Source organism: Talpa occidentalis, unplaced genomic scaffold (genome assembly GCF_014898055.3).
Source record: "Talpa occidentalis isolate TD23 unplaced genomic scaffold, MPIMG_talOcc4v2.1 talOcc4.7, whole genome shotgun sequence".
Classification (NCBI taxonomy): domain Eukaryota; kingdom Metazoa; phylum Chordata; class Mammalia; order Eulipotyphla; family Talpidae; genus Talpa; species Talpa occidentalis.
The window spans coordinates 122,504,775-122,524,256 of record NW_023605083.1 but is presented as its reverse complement, the minus strand read 5'-3'; the positions used below and the strand labels follow the sequence as shown (position 1 = coordinate 122,524,256).

Here is a 19,482-nt window from a genome sequence, read left to right as displayed (position 1 = left end):
TACATGCAACATGACTTCATTTGTATGAAGTTCCAGAACAGGTAAAACTAATCTATGATGAAAAAAATCACTACTTACCTGGGCCTCGCTGGTGGCGCAGCGGTTGAGCGCTGGGTTGTGAGGCTGTCCGTGGCCTCTGCGGCACTGGTTCGATCCCCGGCTGCTCCCCAGCCACTGGAGGAGGGTCCCGCATGGCGCGCAGACCACTCCTGCCGCCCGCTGCTCCCCTCAGCAGTGTACTTCAGTCCTTCTGCCTGCTCTGCTCCCCACTCTGGCTCTGGTGCATTCTCTCACCCTCCCATGCTTCTGACTGTACCCAGTGCTTGTATAAGTAAATAAATAAATCTAAAATAAATAAATAAAAATTTAAAAAGATTTATTTAAAAAAAAATCACTACTTACCTGGGAAGGATCATGGGGGACATTCTGGGGTGATGGTAATGTGCTATATCTTGAAGGGGGCTGGGTTGTATAGGTTCTGGCATTTGTCAAAAGTTGCCTAATGTAGCAATAAATCTGTGCATTTCTTGTATATAAATTTTATCTTAAAAAGATAAACAATTTGATTATTTTATTACATACACCCTCAAGTGTTTAAGGGTAAAATAGACTGATGTCTGCAACTTCTTTTGAAATGATTCAAAGAAAATAAAAAGATGAAAGAGAGGTGGATAGGTGAGTGGATGGGTGGATGGCTCGAAGGATGGATGGTTGAATGTGTAGGTCAATGGATGAATGGGTGGGTGGATGGATGGAGAGAGATGCACAGATAAATGATTTAGCAAATAGCAAAATGTTAACTTTAAAATCTAGATGGTAGATATATGAGTGTTATGTGCAATTCTTATACATTTTCTGTGTGTTTGAAAATTATCATTAAAAATGTTTTAGAAAAACAAACAAAATAAATAAATCTTTATCAGCAGTCTGCACCATCCCACCACCCCCAAGGGATCGTTGTGACTAATCCATCAGCCCCACATCCTCGCTCCCTTCATCCACGCAAGGAAGTCACTAGTGATCCAACGCGCATCCCAAGCTGCCCATCCCCTCCCCTCACCCTTCTGACCCTCCTCCAGGCTCTCTGGAACTCCCACTCCACCCTATCTCCTGCTCTTCTGGAAATTTCTCCCCATCTCCTTGGTCCACTGGAAACCAAACTACCCTCTGGGACATCTCCTCCTGCTCAAGAGGAAGCTATTTTTTCTCTCATATTCCAAGTAGCTCAGAGTCAGGAGGTAGGGGTGGGAAGGTGTTTTCCTTGCTCCCCGTTGCTTCTTCCAAATTATTTCTCTTCCTTCCTCAAAAACTAGTTCCTTTGAAGTTCACACCAACTGGCTAAACCACTCCATGCCCTCTCCAGTGCATCTATCTGTCTCCTAACCTGTCAACTTTAGTTCCAGGCACAGTCTCTCCTCCACTCCACACCTGTCAACATTCTGGGACACTGTCCATATGGATGACCCTTCAATCCCTGGCCTCTCAGTTACAGGACCTCCTTACCTCCAAAGGCCTTTTCCTCCACACCAACTCAGCGCTCAGCGTCCCACCCCTCACAGCACATTCTAGATCTTGTCTCGCCTCTAACGTCTTGCTTCCAGGCCTCCCACACTGAGACATCACCCTTCAGTTCTTCCTTCCAGCACCAACATTGTGGACATCTCCGACGCGGTCACCCTCTTCCTCCACAGCCCCTCACAGGCCCGTCCTCCCTTCCTTCCCATGGCATTCACCACCTAACAGCAATAAAATCTCTTGATTCTTTTTTTTTTTTCCCCAGGAACTCGCCCCACCCTGGAGAACGTCCGCCCCTTCAGGGGAGATCTTTGAGTCGGTGTACTCACTGCTGTCACCTCAGCCCCTAGAAAGTGCCGTGGTGCGTGGAAGATGCCCGATAAAGGCTGGTCGAAAGAAAGGAGGAAGGAGAGGAGTTCAAAATTACAAAACAGGCGCGATCTCTCAGGGGTGCCCTTACCTCCGTGTTCTCCTTGTGACAGAGTGTCCCCGCTGCTTTCCAAGGCTGTTTGCGCCACACTCACCGCCGACGCCATCTTCTCTCGCCTTCTCGAGAAGCTGACTCCAGCGGTGTTCTCCTCCCTCCTTCACTACTGATTTCTCCTTCTGAGTCAGATCATTTCACTCGCTTCGCCTCTCCCCATCTTCTCACATTCCTCTGTGGATTCAACTCGCACAGCCCCTGCTACGCCACTTCTCTGCACTCTGCCTCAATTCCCATCCATCCTTCATCCCGCGTCGGCGGCCATCTTGGTCCAGGAAGTGAGGCCTGGGATGGGGAATCAAGGGCTGGAACAAAGCAGAGAGACCTAAAGAGCATGGGTTTCCAATGGCCTCAGAGAACGATAGTACGAGCCCCGGACAGCCGATCTCCATGTGAAAGAAATTAAGTTCTACGTTGTTGAAGCCATTGGTATTTTCTGTTTTTCTCTTATATTCACAGTGATTCCTAAATAAGCAAATCTTCTCCTTCCCGGATGTAAGTAACCTGAGGATAATGACTATCTTACTTTTCTTCCAAGTGCTTCACGGAATATAGCTCCTAAGTAAATGTTTCTTGGGGTAAACGCCATCTTGAAAATGAACCAGTGGCATCAACATAGAAAACGGAGGGCCTGGCGGGCAGCAGCCTGGGGTCTGCAGCCAGGGCACCTCTGCTCCATCAAACAGCTTGGTCATGCGTGGGATGGGCCCCGCAGGGAAAACAAACTGAGGAAGAAAGAGGAAGTGAGAGGCTGTAAGTAATGACTGGAGTTGGGTTTCGTTCTGTTTGTGTCTGGGTAGCTAAGCTTTGCCGGTCAGAGGCAGCAACTGCAGTCCCACTTCTAAGTTTCTTTTCTTTCTGGAACAGCTTTATTGAGATGTGATTTGCATACCATGCCATTTGCCCATTTGAAGTGGACAATTCAATGGTTTTTAGTCTATTCACAGACTTGTGCAATCATCACCACAAGCAGTTTTAGAACCTCTTCAACACCTCAAAAAGAAACCCTGTGCCCTTTAGTAGTTGTTCCCTATCCTTCTACCCTCACCCCAGCCCTAAGCAACCACTAACCTACTTTCTGTCTCTACAGATTCATTTATCCTGAAGATTTCATCGCAGTGGAGCGATACGATAGGTGACTTTTTAAATAAAAATTAACTAAATAAAAATATTTATTTAGTGGCTCCAGTCACTTAGCATCTGCTTACAGAATTCATCCATGTTGTATCAGTACTTCATTCCTTTTAATTTTAGCTATTTACTACTTTTTATGCCCAGCAAATTACTTTATTTGAAGGAATGGTACCAAGAAAAGATTTAAGTAGATGTCTTAGTACAACTTACAGAAAAGGGGGCCTCCCCGGTGGCGCAGCGGTTGAGCGCTGGGTTGCAAAGCTGCCCACGGCCTCTGCGGCGCCGGTTCGATCCCCGGCTGCTCCCCGGCCACCGGAGGAGGGTCCCACATGGCACGCAGACCTCTCCTGCCGCCCGCTGCTCCCCTCAGCAGTGTCCTTGGGTCCTTCTGCCTGCTCTGCTCCCCGCTCTGGCTCTGGTGAATTCTCTCACCCTCCCGCGCTTCTGACTGTACCCAGTGCCTGTATAAACAAAACAAACAAATAAATAAATAACATGCCTCTATTAAAAAAAAAAAAAACTTATAGAAAAGGTAAAGGTAACCCCAACATACATGCACTGCCTTGGTGATCAGAGGAGTCACCCCCTTGGCTATGGGGAGCCCATCTAAGGGTTAGCTCAGCTCTGGTCACTCTCACCCAGGTTGTCAAAGAGACACTCTGCCAGGCCAGATTCAAGTGCCTTCACCTTTTATAAGTTGGTTACGTGGTCACCAGCTCTTTGATGGATTTCACCTACTCATTCAGGCAATGTGTCTGCAGGAAGTCACACAAATGGGGGTCATTTTGTCAGTGGCCAGTTTGTGCAGGTCCAGTAGTGACTGATTCCCACTTTTTCCCCAGGGCAATGCACACTCCATTCTCCCAGTCATCATGGTCAGATCTCTTGAAATCCAGCCACCAATTTGGTCTGGCAGCTTCGTCAGTTTCTCCACTTGTTCCCTCTCCTCGTGGGATTGGTAAAGAAAATATTTGGCAAAGTTCTTCAAAGCCACATTGTCATGGTCAAAGTAATAAGACATGGACAAGTAGACATAGGAGATACGGAGCTCCAGGTTGATCTGGCAGTTGATGGCGGCCTCCGAGTCCTGGCAGTAGTTCTGGTGCACCTGCAAGGGATGTGTGGTGGCAGCAGTGGCGCTGGAGCAACTTCAAGGGTCTATCCCAAGTACTGTGAACAGCTGGCAATGGCCTGACTCTGAGCTAACAGCTGGGGAGGGGGACCTGGTTCTGGGTTCAGCCCAAGCTCAGTGGAAGCAGGAAACTGCAGCGACTATCTACAAAGTTTTCATTCCTTTTTATTGTTGAATTCTATTTCATTGTATGGACATACCACAGTTTATTTAACCATTCATCAGTTTATAGACATTTGGGTTGTTTCCACTTTTTGGCTATTGTGAATAATATTGCTATGAACACTCACAAGTTTTTGCGTGATTTTAATTCTCTTGGGCAGAGTTCGTTAGGGCCTCCCTGAGATGAATTAGGCACTTGCTTCCAGAGCAAAATCAGTCATCCAGGTAAATTGTTACTTGGAGGCCGGGGTGATGAGAGAGTCCACTGGGCAGTGGGGAGGATTAGAGGGATATAGTAATATGGAGGGAGCTGAATGGTCACTGTGAGCAGGGCCATGAATCAGGGTGTGTCCAGTGGGATCCAGCCCTGGGGCAGCAGGGTAGTTAAGACTGCCCCCACCCCCAGTCCCAGCCCCATGAACTGTGAAGGCCCTCCAGCTTAAGGGAAGGTCTTCCTCATTTCTGAACTTGCAACCTGAATAGAATTGTTGGACTCTCTCACGGGGAAAGCACAGTGATAATGCCAAGTTTACTTATCTCTCAACTCCTACTTGAGCCTCTAACCCAGTGCTAAGTACAAGGAGACTCAGCCAATGTACATTTTGAGGTGATTGAATGGACTTCATCTAGAAAACTTCCCCAGGGCATCTGAATTGTCCTCATGATGGAGTCTCACTTTGGATGTGCTCCCAAATCTGAATGGGGGAAGGGAGGGGGCCGGGTGCCAGAGAGTTTCTGGAAAAAGTCTGTCCTTTCCCGAATACCCTTCCTCTCTCTGTCCAACAGAACTTGACCTCAAATGTGCAAGTTCTAACATTGAAACAAATTGGGCTTGAGCCTGATTGGGCTGGCACTAAATGGTTTTGATTCATGTGATCATCATGACCTGATTGGGCCCTGACATGGAAAAAAACTCTGGAGGCCGAGATTGTCCAGGCATACGTTTCTGGGCCCACCCTTCAGGCTGGTCCCAGAACATTCCCCTACTTCCACCTACTCACTTCTGTGTCTCATTTAAATAGTTTTATAAGTTTTTTTTTAATCTCTTCTTTAGAATTTCCATTTCTTCTTTATTCCAAGAACTATAAAACCTCTTCAATTAATCGGTGACCACGAGAATAAGAATAGGCTTCCCTTTAAATAACTTGTGTATAAAATTTATGCTGACTCCACATTGACCTGCTCAAGAGAGGAAACATTTTCACTCTCTTAGGCAACATCTAGCTACAGATAAGCCTCCAGCTGATTATAGAAGATTCTAGCCCATGCAATAAAAAGCTGGCCCCCCATGACCTCTGCTTGTCAACACCTCATAAGTTTACCAAGAGTTGCTTCATAACTTCAGTGATGTCTTCTGGGAATTAAGCCTTATAATAACTCGATTGTGTTAAACAGATAAACTTCAGAAAGCTGGGAAGCTGGAGTCCAGGGAATCTGCATAGATCTGCAGGCTTTGGGATTACTGGAAGCCCGGTTCTTAGGGACATAGTGTTGGCCCTCACTGCAGGATGCTGCCTTTCAAAGGAATGTCTTTTCACAGGGGGGAAACTGAGACCCAGACTGGGGGAGGGGTGAGAAGAAAGTGGCGAGAAGATAGGAGGTCCCTGAGGGCAGATCTGGAACAAGGCGGCCTCCTCACCCTTGCAGAACAGAAGAATCACTAGGGCCATTTTAAAGGCCACGCCGCAGATCAGTTACTTCAGAATGCCCGCGTGGAACATGGGCATTCAGACTTTTTTCATTCACATATTTTTGTCTTTTATTATAAACATTTTCAAACCACATTAAAAAGTTAAGAGAATTGTATGATGAAATACATCTGAACAGTCAAATAAAGGCACTCGGGTTTTTTTCAAATTCCCCTTTAATTTCAACAGTCAAATTTGGGAATCATGGCAATAAAACCATTCTAAATCACTTGCAGTCAGAACAGGGGTGGGCGAGCTGGGGTCGCGATGAATGTTCACCGTTTCTGTAGATAAAGCTGTGTGGTCTTGGGCAAGTCACTTGGGGTCTCTGTTTCCTCCTCTATAAAGGGAAGATAATTTTATAACCTACCTCATGGGGTTAGTTTAAGGCTTGAATGAGACAATACTTGTCAGGCTTTGGACCATGTCCAGCACCTAGAAAACACCCAGTAACTTTGAGCTATGACCATTATTCTATTATTTTAGAGTATATAATTATATTTTCTTTGCAATACCTCATGATTACATAGTATCTTCTCATTTCTTGGAATGCACAGTTTTTGCATTTTTTATTGAGGCATAATTGTCAAATAACATATTAGTTTCAGGAGTGCAACATAATGACCTGCTATTTGCATATGCTACAAATGATCACAGTAAATCTAGCTGCTCTCTGCTACCAGGCAAAGCCACAAAACTTTTTTTTTCTTGTAATAAGGATGTTTAAGGTCTTGTTAGTAACTTTCACATATGCAACACCCTATTATTAACTATAGTCACCAAGCTGGCCATTCATTACATCCCCTTAACTATTTATCTTATAACTAGAAGTTTGTACTGTTTGACCCTGTTTGTACTCTTTACCCATTTCAACCATCCCAGTTTTTGCATTTTTACTTTTTTATTTTTTTCCCCAAGTTTCAGATGTTTATGAATCATTGTCAACCCCAACACAATACACCAACACGAGGGAAGTATTTCCTGGTTCGGTAGAAAATTGTGCAGGTGGCTTCTGGAAGACCTTCCTATTAAGCAGCTTTCTAGTGAAATGTTCCTTTTTTTGAAAGATTTATTTATGCATACCAGAGCTGGGGTACAGGCCAGAGATGGGGGGGTTGTGAGATGACTCACCAGAGACAGAGTGGGAAACATAACAGGCAGACTGACTAAAACACACTGCTGAGGGGAGCAGCGGACTAGACAGGAGAGGTCTGCTGCGCCACTTGTATTGCTCCCTGGCCGGGAATCGAACTCATGCTGCAGAGGCTGCGGATTGCTTCATAGTGCAGTGCTTAACCCCTTGCGCCACCAGGGAGACCCCTTTCACCCCAACTTTGAAGGTGACAAATCTGAGACAGGTGGAGAGACTCGCCAAGGTGAACTTGAACCCAGGTGGGTGGGATTCCGAAATCTGCCTCCCAATAAATGTTTGTTGAAGGAATTACTGGGTGGGTTAATACTGTGTGGTTAAATACAATAGCGGTTTCAACAAATATTTCCTGGGTGCTGGGTGTAACAAGGGGAGCAGGACAAGACCGGGCCCCACCTGCCCAGAGCTTACAACCCAGGGGTCGGACAGACTAGATTCAAAGACTCGTCTCCATTCCTGGTCCACAGAAAGGACCCGTTTCTGGATGTCAGTGCAGGAGGCCAGGGGGAACTGGCATGAGGAGTGACCCGGACCTGCTTAGCCACAGTTGGGGGAAGAGAAACCTGGGGAAGAAGCCAGCCTGCCTCTAGTGGGCAGGGAGCTGCCCAGCCCCCCAACTCTGGCAGAAGCCAGAGAAGGCCCCGAGGGCTTCAAGCAAAGCAGTGACAGAATCAGATTTGGGTCATTAAGAGATCACCCCCAAGCCGTGGAATCACATTGTCAGGTCAGCAGCACCTCCCAGCTGGGTGACCCCATTCTCATCTCCCTCTGGCCAGGAGAGCGCCCACAGAGTCCATGGCTGAGGACCGAGGACTTCACTTGCACTTTTGTCATCCGTCCCCCGCTCAGATTCTTAGGAAATAGCGAGACCAAAGTGGCCAACCCAGTCAGAGGATCTGGGAGATTTGAATCAGAAACATCATAGAAAAGGAAACCCTAACCTAAACCATCCCAGCCGGCTGGAAATTCAGACTCTCCTTCAAGGTTTTTGAAAAGAATTCTCTGCGCACGGCGCTGGCGACAGCTTTGTGCTTCAACAGCTGTCACGGGAGCGGCTCACCTCGGCCTCCATCCGCTTTATGAAATTGAACCTGAATATCAGCTTCTCGCTACTTTCTACCTATGAAATTCTATATATTTGAAGATGGCAAATTAGTTTCCAGTAACAAGAATTTAAGATGCTGCTAATCTCTAGTATGAAACAGCGTCCATGCTCTCACGGCACACTCTTCCCTGCTCCACACCCAGCAGGCAGCTGGCCCGGCTGTCAGTAAGCACACGGGGAGGCGGGTGGGGGCATCTGGATCAAGAGCATCGAGGAATTGTCCAGCGCAGGGCAAGAACTCGAGGGACCCCTGTGGGGGATTCAACCTGCTCTATCCACACCCCCCGTCAGCACATCCCAGCAAGGTCCTAAGCCCTTCCACATCAATCCACGCCACCTGCCTTGTCACAACAGCCACACACACACACACACTGGTTGGTGTGAACACCTTGGGGTCTCATATTTAACAGGAACAAATGAGGGCAGTTTGACAGATTCCGTCTGACAGATTTCGTCTTATCCCCTCTGTCTCTGCCAGCTATGTGACCTTGAACAAGGTGCCTCACCTCGCTGATGGCCAGTGTCCTCTCCATGTACACTCTCCAGTACACACGTGTACTCCAGCACACTCTCTGTGGGGTGGTGGTAAGGACTGGTGAGATGCGGGGTGCGGGCGGTCTGAGGCACAGGGCCCACGATACCTTCAGGGGTCCGAGAAAATGTTTTCCTTTTTTTTTCAGAAACCAAAGATAAGTGGAATCAAACACTAATGACTATATGATCCTGGATCCAGCTTGGATGACGTTCATCTTTATACGAACACATCCTTTGTGGTATTCTAGAGGGGAGGGCGCCCTTGAAGGCCCAGTGGCCTGGTAGCCCTAATTCTGCCCCCACATGGGAGAGGACGGCCAGGAGTTCCGCCCCCTGACTTGCCCTGCCCAGTGTCCCCTTGGCCCTGGCTTGGCCTGCAGAGCCCCTACCTGTCCAGCGTCCTGCCCCGGCCCCCCACCAGGATAGTGTCCTCACAGCGCAGGGCCGAGGAAGGGTGTGTTCTGATTCCTGGCAGAGTCCAGCTTCCTGTTTTTCTCCAAGTGGACGAGGTCAGGCCACTGCTGGCAAGAACCACGAGGATCAGATATGGGCCAACAGATCCGGCAGCGCTGATGAGCTCGGGGGCTGCGGGAGGAGGGGCGGGCAGCAGGCCTCACTGGGCACCCAGCACCCTTCCCCCCTGCCCAAAGGTCCCCTGTCTCCCCAGAAAGCCCCCACAGACCTCCACCAGGCCACCTCGTCCTCTCTGACGTCCTGGGCTTCAATCTACTCATCTGTGAAAAGTGGGGGGCCCTGTGGCACCGGCGCACCTGCCAAGAGGACCCAAGTCCTGCTGAGATGGGAGCAGAGAAGACCTTGCAAGCACCCCTGCGGCCATCAGCCCGGTGGGGCTGGTGTTAAGGGGTCAATAATAACAGCGCCTTCTCAACGGGGAACAGCCTCGACTTTCAGGTCAAGTGCTGACTTTTCAGATCAGATATCCTGGCTTCGACTTCCTGGAAGTTTCTGAGGGCGGGTGCTCACCAGCGGCTCTTTCCGTTGTGCTGTTTCCTCGGTGGTGTTCACGTGGCCCGTCTCTTAGGTGGCTCCAAGCCACTGACCACCTTAGTTCCAGAGCAAAATAAGCACGTCAGCAGCTGGGAGCAAGGTGGGGGTGGTCCGCCTGGGGTGGAGGTGGCAAAGATGGAGCGAGTGAGCGGTCAGGGCTCTGTGGTGGAGGAACAGTCAAGGGCTTCCTGACAGTTTGGGTGTGGGGGGAGAATAATCATACCCACTTCATGGCAAATGAAAAGACCTGATATGTAGGGAGTGAATGAGAGGATGCGTGTGAAATAGGCTTGCCAAGGCCATGAAGGGGCCTAAGAAGTAAGGGAGCAGGTGAGAGAAAGGAGCAGAGCGCAGGAAGCAGCAACACACTGAAGAGGCCCCATGTCTTTCAGCCCATGAGCTCATGGCCTCCTGCATGGACAGAGGCTCCCGGGGACACCCCAGCACCTGAGACATTCTGGTTTGCAGCTATTGTCTGGGCCCCCGAGGCAGAAGCTACGAGGCGCCACCCATATCCCCAGTTGTTGGGAATTGCTAGAAGATGCCTCCAGCGGTCATCCCCCTTGAGAGATGTCCTTACCTGAAGAAAAAGCCGCACCCAGGTCACCCCTCCCTCCCAAGTCAGCCAGTATCCAATCACTGATGACTGGCCCCTGGCCCCCTAGAGATGACACCCCCTTAACACTGGGCTCCTCCTGGGGATGGCTGAGGCCTCCTTTGAGACTGCCTCCCACCTTGGCTTCTCCCTGTGCCTGATGTGACCCTTCCTCTCCAGGGTGTTGATCCCCACGGCAACCCCAGTAAAGTTTCTCCCAATAAAGTTTCTGAAGGCTAATCCCCATGTGAGAAAGTGCTTTCTGGGGAACTCAGATGCAACCATCATTTTTACTGTCAAAAGCATCCCGATGAGGCTGATAAATAAGACGGTCACGCTAGCTCTGAGACCTACTTGGCCACAGAACTTGCCACAGCTCTTGGTAATTGCTTATTTATGACATGAAGCTGGCAACGCCAGGGGGCAGGGATAGTGTGTGTCACCTTCAGATCATGCCAAGCCCTGGGCTTGTCACAGCAGGCACTCAATAAGTATTTGTTGAATGGATGAATAAACTTCCTAGCTGAGCATTTAGAGACCAGAGTAGCATTTAGAGACCAGAGTAGTGAGGAGGGGAGGGGAGAGAAGGAGGAAGTGGCTCAGAACCCCTAAGATACCGTAAGTAGCAGCAAGACAGTGCATCCAGCACCCCATCTGCCTTTGGTTTTACAAAGCTCTTCTTGGTGTATCTGCCTCACCCCATGACACCCCCCATGATAGTTCATGCTCATTCATTCATTCATGTGTTCATGCAAAACCTTTGAGTCCTTCCTAGTGGAAGGATTCTGGGCACCAGAGGTGAGCGCTGCCCAGCAGGGAGAGGGGCTGACAGGTGTGTGAATGACCACTGTGGTACAGAGTGAAGAGCAAGTGCCCCAGATCCCCCTCAGTTTTTATTTCAGCAAGTGTTTGCCTGCAAGGGGGTTGAGTGGAGGGAGGAAAAGGGATCTTTGGGGTTGCCTGCAACCTGGAATGGCTCAGATCCCAGCTGGATCTGGGAAGCCACCTCATGCCGCCCCCACTGCTGCTCTGGTGCCCTCCTCCCGCTACAGAAATGCATCAGTCTAGGGCTCAGGCCACGCACAGCGCTTTCCAAGATGACAGCTACTGCAAAATGGCTCTAGGGTCAGAGGTTCCTTTCTAGACCACAGCCTCAGTCTGACTACCTGTTCCAGACCAGGTGGGCAGAGAGCAAGGTGGTGGGTGGGAAGAGAGGCTGACTGCAGACCTGCTCAGGCTCTGGCCCAGCAGGCAGGCAGGCATCCGTCCTCGTGGGCCAGATTCTCGGGAAAGCCAGGTTGGCTCCGGAGGAAACCCGGAGCCAGTTGCAGAGCAGGCCGTGCCCAGGGGAGCTCTCCACGTGCCCTCCGACTTCCTATTATCATCTCCTGTTAGTCAGAAGAGGCCGTGGCTGCCGCGGGAAGCTCACACACAAAGCAGGATTCCAGGAACTCCAGGCTGAGCAGACTCCTGGTGGTGTTCTCAGTTCCTTTTCAATTTTTCTTAAAGGTCTCTGGTGCTGGAGCTCGGGACCCCATGACCTTCCAGGCAGAATCCTGCTTCATTGTCTCTGCAGCGGCCCCCTGCCTCCCCCATCATTACACTTCTCCCTCAGCAGCTTCTGAGAATCCTAGAATGTCACTGCTGGAAAGGACCGTGGAGAGAGCGAAAGAGGAAGCTGCCGGGCTCCAGCACAGGGACGCGCCTCCATCTCACCGTTCCCAACTGCCAGGCTGCGTCTCCTGGTCACCAGGCTCCGGAAGTGCAGCCATTAATGAGGCATCAAGTGGCCACTGGAACAAAAACAACTTCATCTTGTGAGCCTTTTTGTAGGTGATGAGACGAGCAGCTTTTAACTGTTCTAGAAAAACATAAGTGGGTTGCTTGCTGGTAACATCCAAAGCCCAGGGGATGAAGGGAAAAGTCAGAGCATTCCCCCATCCCACCCCCAGCAGCACAGGAGGGGCGTGCTGAATTTTCTAGATGAAGACTATCTGGAGAGAAGGCTAAGCTGAGAGTCTGAGTGCCAAGGGCTGGGAAGATTGAGTAGAAGGGATTCCAGGCGAAAGGGCAGTGATCTGAACTGCCCTGGAGAATTTCAAAGGGGGCTTTTTTATTCAGTGTGATCTGCCCTGTGATTGTGATGCTGCAACAGACTTGGGCAAGTAGGTACAAATGCACCTAGGCCTCCCCTCCCCCACCCGTCCCACGCCCGAAGCAGGAGAGAACCCCAAGGTAGGGAGGACCGCATCCTGTCAACATGTGAAATGTCTACGCATTTATCTATGCATGCTTTCTCCAGCAAAGGTTTTCCAGCACTGGCTCCAGATACTGAAGAGACAGCTGTAATCAAGGTAGATGTGGCTTCCGCCCACACAGAGCACAGTCCAGAGGGGACAATTAAAGACGTCACCACACCATGGATAAAGTGCTGTGTGGGCAGATGAAAGAGAGAATGTGAGGAAGCACAGAGGAGGGGGCCATCTGTAAGACTCAGTGAACCCTGGCTGTGAGGGAGCATGGGGTGTCTAGCCCGGCCTGGGAGATGATGATAGGTGGTGAATGATATTTTTAAAACTCAGTTTTAACATCCAACACCCTAAATATTGATAAATATTCCAGCTGTGAACCGGAGGCAGCCACCACAGGCTTGGGAGTGTGGCTAAGCACACCTCTGCCCACCTTACATTCAGTTATGTCGTGGGATCTGGAAACTGGCCACAGTGGAAGTATTTGCAGGGTGGAAATTGGCAAATACTACCAATTGGGATTTCCCCAGAGAACCAGTTGTTAAACACTTACCATCACCCCAGTAGAGACAATCCACAGAAACAACTGCTCTTCCCCAGTCCTCAAAAATGTGCGAGAGTGAGCCAAAAAGTTTGAAAACCTCTGAGCTAGTACTTAGGACAGGATGAACCCAGTGCCTAATACATGGTAGGCCCTCCCTCGTGGTGCAGGGGTTAAGTCTCAGCACTATGAAGCTACCCACAGCCACTGCAACACGAGTTCAATCCCCAGCCAGGGAGCTACCCACATGGCTCGGCAGACCTCTCCTGCCTCCCCCACTGCTCCCCTCAGCAGTGTATTTCAGTAGCTCTGCCTGTTCTGCTCCCCACTCTGTCTCTGGTGAATCCTCTCACCCTCCCGCACCTCTGGCCTGTACCCCAGTTCTTGTATACATAAATAAGTAAATCTTTGAAAAAAAAAATATCAGTGGTAATGCCACCACATTTCACAGCTCAAGGATTTAACCACTAATGTATGTCTTTACTTTTCGTTGCTTCTCCTCTTCCAAGCTTCCCACTGCTCCTTCTGCGGGCCCTCACCTCACCCCTCACCCCTCCATTCGACCTTGGCCCCTCATACCTCCCACCACAAAGGATCCTGTCGCCTTGAAGCACCACCCTCCCTCGACCACAGGGAAAGCTGCCCGAAGCTGCTAGAGATCCACCACCACCTACTTGGCATAAAGAGCACATTTGTGAATCTCGCGCTTGTTTATATTTGCAACCACCAAGCTAATTGTTTGTGTCTTTAGCTAACGAGCTGTGGGTGATTACAGGCCCACTGGTGGTTGTGGGTATTGTTCAGAAGGTTCTGGCTTTCAGATCTGCCCGAGGAAACTCCTTGCCTGCTTGGATTTGGTTGTTTCATCATCTGATATTTTAAGAGAATTACTGAGCAAGCCTCAGCCAGTATCTGAAAATCTGACTAAGGGAGCTGCACGAATGCCGCTGGCCGGGGCGTCTCCACGTAGCGCCGGAGCCAAGAATGACAAAGAGGCCTGGGCATCCGGGGAATTCAAGTGAAAAAGATTTTTCTGAGCAAACACAAATCGATAAGTTCATTAAAAAAAAAAAAAGGCAAAAAAACTTCATGACCAGACACTTAGTAAAATCTAAGTAGAAAAATGACCAAGCAAATAATATGTGATAAATAAGGCCCCTAGAAAGAGACACGGAGGCGAGACCATTTCATCACCAAAGATGAATGAGGATACAAAAATAAACATCAAATGCAGTGAGAAGGAGCCTCGCCTTTTCTCTGCTTTGTTTACATCAGTGATTTCCTAACCTCAGTGATTTGAATATCACCTTCGTGGGTTTTTTTCACATCTGAATTCCACCTTTGTTATTATTTACTTAACATTCTTCTCTAAATGGACTCACCTTCTTCTGCAACTTATTTTGAGAGGAACTTTCATATTTTGAGAGGAACTTTCACACTTTGACTGTAAATGGACCATCGGTATCATCTGCTGTGTAAAAACAAATCCAGCCAAACATTAGTCTTATTCAAACATTCATTATTCAACTCTAGCGAGGCTCTGTGACCTGCCAAATACTCTCATCCACACTTACATTCTCCGACACAAAGAGATTAATAAATGTTAGAGAGAGGGGGTAAGGATGTATTGGGAATAAAGGAGACTTTCTCACCAAACTGAGACTCTCTTCTTACCTAGGATGGACAGAAAGTGTGACCAATTTCTAGGGGCTTATGCTGTGGCCACTGTCCACTAGAGACTGCCAGTTCCGTGTCACAAGGACTGTCTGCTGTGCCCACGGCCCCACCCCCACTGTCTGGCGCTAACCTGGTGCTCAGTAAGGATTTGTTGAATGCACAGGTTCATTCACATGCAAAGTGAAATAGGTAGTACAAGCATACTTAGTGCAACAATTCTTATGTCAATAGAAAATGGCTGGAGACAGGTAAGTCCCTAAATAAGGAAGCAGGTAAATTACGCGCCAGTCGTACTGTGGAGTAGGGTGCAGTGTTTAAGAATGAGGTAGCTTGGTATGTCCCACATGGAACTCATTAATAAGTAACACGAAATAAGCAAGGTGCCAAACAGTTGTGTGTAGCGTGCTTCCACTAAGTCTTCTAAAATAGGCTGTATGAGTGTATGTGTCTGCAGGTGCATAAAATATATAAGAAACTGGTGCAAGTGGCTGCTTCCAAAGAGGGGGACCAGGACAAGAGATGGAAAAAACACACTCTTGAAATGCGTACAAAGTGCATTCATCAACTCTTCAAGAAGGGACACTGGATCTCCTGCGGGGAAGCTGGTTCTCTTTCCAGTTCTTTTCAACTTAGAGAACCAGCTTCCCGGCAGGAGACCCAGTGTCCCTGGGCGTGGGGACTGCGGCCCCTCTGGGGTCTACCACAGGGACCACCCCCTCCACACTGGACGCCAGAGCAGCCTCTCTGAAAGCACTCCCTGCACAGACTGAAGTCTGCTCTATCTCTGGATCTTAACACCTGGGTTTTCCCTCCACCTAAATTGAGCATCTTTATCTTAATTGGGTAAAACATATCTTGGTCCTGATCGGCCCATCGGTTCTGTAGTCACGTAGTCCTTGACTGACATTTCCTGCATTCTCTTCAGCCCATGAAATCACTAACCTCCATCCACAGATTTTCCCAGGCGAGGTTCCCTTTCTTAGAAAACAGGAGTGGTTCTCTCAACTGACCTGGGCTACAGACCTGTCTTTCTTTACCATCTCAGGTGTTACACAATCCCTAATAAGCATCAGCTTAATACATCACATATGGAAGCTTTTGACACTGTGTGATTTCAATCCCAGGCAATTTTTCCCAGTTGGGAATTCTCAAGATAGATCCATTTTACATATCTCACTCTACCAGTAGGAACTGCAGATAATTCTTAGCCCCCAAACAATGGCTCAGTTGTGAGGCCAGAAGCTGAAGGTGAGCAGTGCCTGGCTGTGATGCTTCCTTCGGGACTGAGCTCATGTCACTTTCTGCTCTGCCAGCAGGGAACGAGTTTCTCATTCTTATGCTCACACGCTGGCTGCCTCACCTCCTGGCAGTATGTTGGCATTCCAGACTAGAGAGGATGATAATGTAAAGGGCAAAAGATAAAAGGGCTTGTGCCAGCTGGGTTGCCCTCTTTAGCAAGTTTCCACAGAAGCCTCACCCAGAGACATCCATGGACCAGCCAGAATATGGTCACATGACCACCCTGGCTGCAAGGGAGCCTGGGAACACATTTCAAACAGAGGAATTAGAATTCTGATTATAAACACAAATAGACAGGCTAACCCATGAGCTAAAAATATGTTTTTTTTTAATCTTTTTTTTTAAAAAAAAGATTTTTTTAAAAAATTTATTTATACAAGAACCGGGGTACAGGCCAGAGGCGCGGGAGGGTGAGAGGATTCACCAGAGACAGAGCAGGGAGCAGAACAGGCAGACTGACAAAATACACCGCTGAGGGGAGCAGCGGGTGCGACAGGAGAGGTCTGCAGCACCATGTGGGACCCTCGCCAGCCGGTTGGGATCGAACCGGTGCTGCAGAGGCTGCGGACAGCTTCACAGCGCAGCGCTCAGCCGCATTGTTAGCTCTTATTGAGCACAGCTTATCAACCCCAGCAGATAAGGGAACACAGGGATAAGATAATGTATTTTTCTATCTTTCACATTTCTAGCCTAGAGTTGAAGTTGAACATGAGACATATTTGGGGGAACAGTGGGGGAGTAAGTTTAGGCATCTAAGACAGCACCTGAGAAGCCACTGGGAACAGGCTTCTGAAGTGGTTGACAATAGGGAGCCAAATCAGGTTCTTGGCCTGATAATCAGAGGGGTGCATTTCAGGACAGTCCTTGGACTAGATGCCCAACACATAGGGTGGTTGGAGGCAAAGGCGAATTATGAAGTAGGGTATCCGCAGGGAAGCTATGAAAAGATAGTGGAAAAAAGGCAAGTGGGCGCTGGACTGTGAGGACACTTAGAGGCAGACAGCAAGCTGGCCCTTTACCAGCAGGCAATGGGGAGCCACTGAATGTTTCGAGCAAGGGAGTCAGAACAGAGAGTAGGAAAAGTTGGGAAGGAAAGGAAGCAAGAGAACCAGTGAGCCATCACAAGGGCTACAGAAGAAAGGGGAGGCAGAGGGGGGCAGACACAAAAGGTGCCACAGAGAAAGACAACGTCCTTGGGGGAGAGAGCAAGAGGATGTGATGGGGCTGGTGGTGGTGTCATCAGCAGGGAGCGGTGGGCCAGGACAGGGTTCGGGGGCTAGGTAGAGCTGGAGATGCTAGGCGACTAGCAGATGAAAATGCTCTCTGGGATCCTGGCAATTCTGGTTTGGAGCTCAAGATCAAGGTCAGAGCTAAAGTGGTTACTTTAGAAGCAACAGTCAAGGAGGTCAGGCATACCTACGTCTGCACTATGTCCGAAGTTGACATTCCTCTTCTTCCCAGGCCCTCTTTCTCCCTAGGACTCCTGACCTCAGCAGCCTTGTTCCAGATCACCCCTTCCACCCTCCTTCCACACCCCATTATCCCACTCAGTTTCTCAGGAAAGAATCTCTCTGTATTTTGCTCATCTATCCTGGCTTCCCACCTCCCTACAATGTCCTACACCAGTCCCTATAATCTCTTACCTGGTTGACTGCAAGGCCCCCAATTGTAGCATACACCCTACCCCCAACCCTTTCACACTGGAGAGAGAGCAAGGTCTCTAGAATTCCATTCTAGAAATGTTATTGGTCTTCTCCCTGGCCCTGCCTACTAGGTATGGCCTATATGGCTCTGCACTATCCACTCACAGCCTGCAGGGCCAGCTGCATCTCTCTCTTCTCACCTATACCCAGTTCCCCAAAAGAGTATTGTCATGTTCCCTTCCTCCATTTCTTTGCACATGTTATTCCTTCTGCCAGAATGTTCTTCCTATCTAATTGACCTTACTTACTGCTAGTGTACTGGCAGTAATTGGTTTAAATATCCCCTCTCCCAGGAAACCTTCTTTGATGTCTTCTATGAGTCCTCAGCTCTCCAGGGCTTCCTTCTACCCTCCATGTTGTATTGCAACCCGGTCTGTGTCTCCTACTTGAGCCAGGCCTCATGACGCATTTTTCTCTCTCACCAGGGCCTAGTCAAGTGCCTGGCACACAATTAATGTTTTTTGAATGATTAAATGAAGTCAAGAGTGGATGAGGGAAAAAAAAAAAAAAGAGAAGGAAAAAAAAAAAAAAAGAGTGGATGAGAAGTCCAAGGGAGGAAGTATAGAGAAGTGGGGAGCTTAGGGATAAAATTTGGGGAGTGCCTCAATCTTTAAGAACCGGAGAAGGAAGCAAACATGGAAAGCACAGTATCTCCAAAGTCTCAGAAAGAAAATTGGCCAAAAATGCCAGTGATATTTTCACTGTCTCCAAAGTTTTGCCTTTTCCAGAATGTTGTATATCTGGAATCATACAGTATGGAGGCATTTCAGATTGATTTTTTTCACTTAGTGACCTGTGTTTGATTTTCCCCATATCTTTTCATGGCTTGCTAACTCATTTCTTTTTGGTGCTGAATAATAGTTTGCTGTCTGGATGTATCACAATTTATTTATTTATTACTATGGAGACAGTAAAAAGATCAGTGGTTGCCAGGAGTTGGTGGGGAAGGAAGGAATGAATAGGCAAAGCACAGAGGATTTTGAGAGCAGTGAAAATACTCTGTAAGATACTCTAACAGAGTGCACAACACTAGGAGTAAACCCTAAAGCAATGTAATGGGGTGATTCTGATGTGCCATCATCATGCACGCTGATCACCTGGAACAATTGGGTGAAGGATCTTCATAAAGGGGGAGGCAATCGTGATTCTATCTTGCTCTAAATAAAATGTCTTTTCATAATGCCAGTGATTTCTGGGAACATTTCCCCCTCTAACTGCCCTTTAGACCTTTTAGGTCTCAGCTTAGTTCTTCAGGAAAGCTTTCTCTGAGCCCCTTCTGCTAAGTTAGTCTCCCTTTTGGCTCTCCCGCCCCACACCTGTGCCGGCCCTGGGCCCTGGGCCCTGGGCTCTCCCATCTGGTCCTCATCCTCTCTGCTGGACTCTGTATGCAGATGTCTCACCCCTGCAGGCTCCTAGGTGGAGAGGTGCTGGCAGGAGACTAGTGGGTGGAAGGTGGAAGGTGGAAGGAGAATCCCCATTCCTCTCGGGCCTCAGTGGTGCCGGTGA

The 19,482-nt window shown here is 48.7% G+C and overlaps 1 long non-coding RNA gene and 1 pseudogene across 1 annotated transcript; one reads left to right on the top strand and one right to left on the bottom strand.

Moving 5' to 3' along the window:
• The first annotated feature begins 1,905 nt into the window (after positions 1–1,905).
• LOC129144833 (uncharacterized) lies at positions 1,906–3,131 on the top strand. Its single transcript, XR_008549546.1, has 3 exons — positions 1,906–2,428; positions 2,538–2,752; positions 3,090–3,131. It is a non-coding gene; the product is annotated as an uncharacterized LOC129144833 (long non-coding RNA).
• Positions 3,132–3,751: 620 nt separating this feature from the next.
• LOC119231605 (ferritin heavy chain-like) lies at positions 3,752–18,378 on the bottom strand (annotated as a pseudogene).
• Positions 18,379–19,482: the final 1,104 nt, after the last annotated feature.